General features: G+C 42.8%; 1 long non-coding RNA gene across 2 annotated transcripts; it reads left to right on the top strand.

Annotated features, from left to right (window-relative positions):
- The first annotated feature begins 295 nt into the window (after positions 1 to 295).
- Positions 296 to 6,692, top strand: LOC119700491. Of its 2 annotated transcripts, XR_005256787.1 has the most exons (5): positions 296 to 338; positions 451 to 514; positions 3,018 to 3,570; positions 3,687 to 4,154; positions 6,137 to 6,692. It is a non-coding gene; the product is annotated as an uncharacterized LOC119700491 (long non-coding RNA). The 2 variants fall into 2 exon arrangements; XR_005256786.1 differs by having other exon boundaries at positions 3,018 to 4,154.
- Positions 6,693 to 6,934: the final 242 nt, after the last annotated feature.

The raw sequence follows: 6,934 nt of genomic DNA on the forward strand, positions 1-6,934 counted from the left end.
GCTGAAAATAAAGATCTAAGACAACATTTGAAAAGACCAAGAAGAAGATTATACAGTAGAGAAAATCTGTCATGATCACCTCAAAGAAAAAACACTCTCATCCTGAGAGCCATGACAAAAGGACCAGTCTGTTTGCAGCTAATCTGTCATTGAATTTAAAATACCCTGGGCTTATTTACAGAGATGGAGAAAATGTCGAATCTCCTGGGGACTGAGGATACCAGTGTACTGTCATGCGTAGCTGATGACTCTACTACTGGCTCTTAGAGAGACCAGTGTGGTCAGGCTCTCTCTCCAGAAGTCAATGGCATGGATCTTGTTAACTCTCTAAAATCCAGGTTTGGCTGTCCGTTGCATTTATGGATTGGGCTTTATATGGTGTGACACCACGTTCATTCAGTTAGATCACTGCAATAATATGTTTTCCCGCTTCTGTTTTTCCACCTTTAGAGAGTAGGAAAGCCAACACCTGGCTCATTTCCAAGTTAAGAGAAACCTTCTTCATGAGCAAAAGGTAATTTGGATTAAGGTCTTTAATAAGCACAGTTAGCGAGGAGAGGAGAGGAGAGGAGAGGAGAGGAGAGGAGAGGAGAGGAGAGGAGAGGAGAGGAGAGGAGAGGAGAGGAGAGGAGAGGAGAGGAGAGGAGAGGAGAGGAGAGGAGAGGAGAGGAGAGGAGAGGAGAGGAGAGGAGAGGAGAGGAGAGGAATGTCTTTCAGTCACTCTAAATTCCTGCTCTTGCTACCACATGCATTTCTGATCTTTTTCTCATAAAAAAATAAGCAGAAGGGGAAGAGAAACAGAAAACAACAGTGATTAAATAAACAAACAAAAAAAGAGATGGGATAGATCCTGTAAGAAGTAACTCAGTAGAATAAGACTTAAAGAATGATACAGCAGAGATCTGTGGAGTTAATTGTGGCAATAGAGAAAGTGAATTAGGAACAATTGGTCATTGTTCTACATGTGATAAGATTAGGGTTGGCCAGATAAGATTATCATCCAGCAAGTTCTAAACAAACAGGAGGAAGAATTTTGCCATGCTCGTGTGTGCTGGTCATAGAATGCTGCTGAATGCTCAAGTTTTCATTGTGTTTAAGAAGGGATTTGACAAATTCATGGAAGACCTACAGGTGCAGGGACATTGTACATGGATGGGCAGAGATACCTGGAACAGTGGAAATAGCACACAACTGTCATATGTTCTCTCTGCTCTGCTGCTCTTTGTTTTACTTACATTCCTTGTCAGCTGGTGTTAGAAACATGGGACCTTTGGTCCAGTACAGCCAAAATGCAAAGGTATTGAAACCACATTAAATTTCTTTCTCAGCCTCACACAGTCCAGACAACTTTTCTTGGACACAGTCAGGATATAATCAACAGCAGTCAGGCTTCTGGGGAGGAGGAGGAGGTGGTGGTAGGAATGGCTATTACAAATCAGTTCCTAGAGGATCTGTTTCTAACATATGCGCCCAAGCACACAGATTTGGAGGTCTAGTTAGATTTTCAGTTAAATAGATATGGTACCAAAGATATTTATTTCTGACCTTGCCTATAGCTAGAGAAACAACATTTTACACAGACTCAGCTTAAGTATTCAGTGGTTGCACCATCTGAGCAACAGACCTGGCTAAACACAGAAACGACAGAAGGATTTTTTGTTATAAGTGAGGAGGCTTAATGCAGATGAAGTGGCCATATGGAGTGAAAAAACATAGTCATTAAGAAGATGGAAAGATACTATTAGAACAAGGATTCCCAAAGTTTGTTTATGGAAGCTGGCACAACAAGCAGGGTGTCAAGCAGCAGGACCCAAAATAATTAACCTGTAACAGAAACCCCAAAACTTTTGGCGCCCCCTTTCCTACCACTCTTGAAAGCAGGAGAATGAGCCACAGTTTTATGCTGCCTTTCAGAGAAGAAAGGGGTGAAGTTAGTGAGAGACACACTCAGCTCTCCAGACTCTTGGGGTCCTCAAACAGTCAGGAAACACTTTGAATGTGTGTAGCTGACTTTGCAGCTGGAGCAGCCTTAAACAACACCTGAATTCATGAGGGTGGCTGTAGCCTTGTGTCTTATCCACAGGTGTCTCAGACTGCCCTTTGGGAGCTCTGCAACAGAAGAGGTGTGTGGCAAAAGGCATCAAGATGAGTCTTGGTGTGAGAACATAGTGTCCAGAAGTCAAAAAGTGGCTGAAACTCTAGTTGGGTAACATAAAACCAATGATCCCTCAAAAAACCCTCCTGTGTATAAAATCCTGTATATAAAATAACTTGCATGAGCAAGTCAGGGCTTAATTCATAGAGTAGGGAAGTGACTGGTGAGAGTCCTCCACCTATTGCAGGAGGTGTTGTATAACGCTCCTACAGCAGGTATGCTCCTATGCAGAAGATATTCCTAGCCTGATAAGAGACACTTTCATGAATCACAGCAATCTTCACATCAGATACAGCAGTGAAGGTAGTCAAAATGCTCTGATTGGTAGCTGTCAAAACTGGCGTCTTGGACCAAAAGAGAGACAAGCATGAATGGCCCCTAAAAACTATTTATATGCACTCCAAAAACTGTGTGGACAAACACAGTGGTAAATTCACAGCATGGATAACAGTCCTCAGAGCCAGAACCTCAGAAATAAAATGAACCTTTTGGCATAAGCTCACAATATGAAATCACTTTAAACAAAAATCACAAAAACCATTAAACCTTCTGGTCATTGATTTTGTGTTACGCTGTGGTACTGATTCTGCAGCCTAGAGGTGATTAGCACAAAATACCACTCTACCTAGTACAGAGAAAAACTCTTAAAAATCCTCTGAATTATCTGTCTGTGCCAGAAAACACAGTCAAGTTTTTCTATATTTTTAATCAGTGTTGTTACTGTTTGAGTCTCCTCTTGTTTATTTTTTGTGATTTAAATACAAAGATTTTGTTGAAATAACGCTCTTTGATACAAATAATTTAGAATGAGGAATGTGTGCCAGCAAAGCTAAGTTAATTATTTTGTCTGAATGCTTGGCAGATGAAAATGATGATAGAACTGGGACATGCCTACACTGGGCAGGAAGGTGTGGTGCAGAAATCCCCAGATGAACGCTGAACGATCTAGCTCCAGACCTTGAACCGAAACAGCCATGCTTTCATGGAGCTACTGACAGCAAGCTTCAATGAGCTCGGGACCAGCCCTGCGAAAATGTTGCTGGATCACCAGCTTCCCAGTGGCCACCATGCAGTGCTGTGATAGCTGGATGATGCTGGGATTCAAGGATTCAAGTCAACCTGAGCCTAACCTGCAGCACAGATCATAAGAAACTGATGAAGACAAACTGTGAGAAGAAGCTGCCCTAGTGGCAGCTGACTCTGGTTGGACATCAAAAATTGGCTGCCTTGTGTGCTTCCTTAATTTTTTCCCCTCATGTTTGATATTTTCAGCCTATGTGACAAAGAAGAACAAGGTATGGCTAAATTACATTAATGTCCACTACACATCCTTGGTATTCCACAGCAAGAGGCACAGAAAAGCTGGTTGGACCTCATTCTTCTACTCAAATGTCAAAAATGTTGTTAAATGGAAGGTTAGTTAATCATTTCAGATTCCATTTATCTTATCACATGCATTTACATAAAGGTAATTATTTATATGGTACACTAATTTGTTTGTATTCCCTATGGGAATAATCCTGGTTTACAGGAAGGAAACCAGAAGCCACCTAAAACATGCAAAAATACTCCAGTGCCACCTTGTGCCACAGCCACCACCAGGATGAGAAGATGGATGTGAACCAAGTGGTTCATGTCTTCTTGGAGGAGTTGGATTGGCAAGGGACTGGAGAGGGGAAAAAGAAAGAGAATGATGGGGAGAGAGGGTGCATTCACAATCATCTTCAAGACGTATTCCCTAAAAAGTGGAGCTCATCTCTTTGTAAGTTCTTTGCTGCAGAGACCACAACAGAGCTGTTTTTCCTGTTTTTGATGGAAGGCCTAATTCTCCTAAATTACATTACAAACTGACCTGTCCAGATGGAGAAGAAACAATGGAGCTTTCTTTTTCCAGGCAATTAGTAGGTAATTAAAAATAATCTGAAAAAAGCACCACACATGGACTTCCTTCAGCCTGTGCTGCAGAAGTATCCTGGTCTCCACTGGGCAGGCAGGACAGGTGAGTGGCTGCCATGGCAGAGCAAACCTGCTGAGGGTGTGATTGCTCACAAGCGAGATCTCACTCCCATGGAATCACATCATGCTCCCATGGGTGTGGTGAGGAGACTTTTACAGCTTGACAAACATTTGAACTATTATTATAAATAGCAATTTATACAAATCTACAATATTATACAGTTATATAATACAGTCTGCAAGGCACCACAAACGATTTGGTAGCCAATGTTTTGGGTAGGGCGTAAAATGAAGTCATGGACTCTGGCCACACCTTTGAAGGGATGTGGGACTTGCTGAACCTCTGCTGAGGAGCCTTGGGTATGTGCAACCAGTATGTCTAGGAAGCGTCAAGGAATATGATTAATCTTATCAATTTAGGCATCTGAAGCTGCTTAGTCATCCATCTGTTTGGCAGGAATTTATCTTTGTGATTTCTCTTTTTTCCATAGTCACCATGGGCCCAAGGCTAGGTGTCTAAATAGATATCAAATTGCATCTGAAGCAGGGCAGCACCCCAACATTCAAACTTGCAGGGAAACCTAAGTGCTTTTCTCCCACTTGTGTCAAACAGCCAAAGCTGCTTAATCACTGCTCCACCAGCCAAGTCCTAAGGCAATGCACCTCAAGTTTCTGAGCCTCCAGATTCCTCATTTGCAATACATTCATAATTACCCACGCAAGGCCTGAGTTGATCCCACCTGGGCAACTCTGTGATGGCTCTCTGGAAGCGTCCCTCTGGGATGTGGCAGTGAGCAGCTGCAGTGGCGGTTGGCTGTACCATTGTCTTTCTCTTTCTTCTTTGCAAGGCCACATGAATCTTGTGTTTCAGAGAGGAGCTGAGGTTTGCTGGTGTCTACCTGCAGTGTGGGAGGTGGGAAACAGGGCCCCATGAGCCAATTTATGTCAGGGCTGAGACATCTGAGCATCTGCTCAGGTGTTTGTGTTTCAGCTGTAGCTTCACAATATGCAGTGGGTATGTAGGAGGCAGAATAGAAGCCAGCTCACACGGCAGAATGGAAAACCAATTGCTTTTGCTCCTGATAACCTCTTTTCAACAGAGGAGCAAATCCCAACGTGCCTCTGCCACGCAAACTCCTTAGACCAGTCCTGCCACACTGCTGGAAAGCTGGTTCAGGTCCTAGGGATGCTTCCTCCTTCCTATGGCTCTGCTGGGCACGTGACAGCCTACAGGAAACTCTACCAGCCTGGAGGAGGAGTCATGAGGAGTGGGTGTGAAACTGGCCCTGGAGGAATCGTCAGTTCTGAAGAGTTTCTGGCTCCTGTAAAGAGATGAAAAACAGCTGGGTGGGAAGGATGGGTCCGAAGTCCTCCAGGCTCTGTCAGGGCACAGTAGGAAAGGCCGGCCATTCTTTCATCCAGGCCCTCACCACAGAAGGTTCTCAGTGTGGCTGGATGTGCCTGCTGGGAGGAGGCTGGCGTTAGCAAGAGAAGGCCAAAGCCAGAGGGCAAGGGCAGAGCTCCACCATGCCTGCCCAGTCACTGACTTGGCGGTGAAAGGATGTAAATACAGAGATCTGTGATTCTGCAATCTCTCCTCCAAGATCTTTTCCTTGACATGCAGTTGTCAGAAGAGGTGTAAGCAAGTGTGATTACAAAACCAAATAAAATTAGGAACCCCTGTTATGACAAATATCCAGGGGCACTCAGGTAGAAATGCAACTTGGCAGGCAGCTCAAGAACATCCCGAACAGCCTCACAACTTGCTAAAAAATCAAGCAAAGGTGCTGGCCCCTGTGCTGCAAAGATGGCTCAGAATACAGCTTATGTTAGGGAGGGACAGGTAATTTTAGCATCCACATGTTCCTGTTTCCAGCCTCTCCTCCCTGGTGCAGATCTAGGCTATCAGCTAACTGATGACAGGTATGTACAATCTCAGCAGGCAGAGGTTGGACAAAGCTGTAATGTACTACCCTTAATGAGGTACTTTGATCTTACTCCTCCCTTTTTTTGTTTGTTTTACAGTGCTTTCCCTCACTTTCATCCCCAGCAGACTCCAACTGCAGAGACCCTCCCTTCACAAATAAGTTTACAAGGAAGGAACCTGTGAAGTGAGGCTGCATTTCAGGGAACTTAAACCTATGTAAGAAAATATCTTTGAAAAATTATCAATAACAATTCATAGGATTCCTGGGAAGCCATTGAGGCATGAAAGTGCTGTGAATAGTATTAAAACAATCCCTCTAAATAAGGAAAACAATGTGGGGTCTTTTTCCCCCCATCTTTCTGGTTAACTGAAATATATAATCATAATTTTATGAGTTCAACAGTTTCCAGTTTCAGTGGTAGATTCACCATGCACTAAAGACTGAATATAGCCGACTACCTTCTCTATTTATCACAGAATATATTGATATTCAATACCAATATCATGAAGAAGCTGGATGTCCTTTAGCAATTTCCATTAAAATGAATCTCTGTCATGGGAAAAATAGAAAAATCTCTGATACTGGATATTTATGTATCTTAATATCCCTTTCTTACACCTACATCTACATGTACTCATTTACACCTTTATGCTAAATAAATAATTTTAAGATCAGGACTAAGACATCTTCTTGGATATCAGCAAGTCTCCAATAGGAGCATTTGCACTCGCCATATTGCTGGAACAGATTCTATATCTTCAGAAATTGTTAAAAAAATTTAAAAAGGGAAATCTAAATAATTAATTAAATAAAAGCCAGATCTTGTGAAAAAGACCTCATCAGCTACTTAACAGCTCTAGCAGATGCAAAGGCATTGGGCAGTTGCCTATAGCAA

Source organism: Motacilla alba, chromosome 4, assembly GCF_015832195.1.
Source record: "Motacilla alba alba isolate MOTALB_02 chromosome 4, Motacilla_alba_V1.0_pri, whole genome shotgun sequence".
NCBI lineage: Eukaryota > Metazoa > Chordata > Aves > Passeriformes > Motacillidae > Motacilla > Motacilla alba.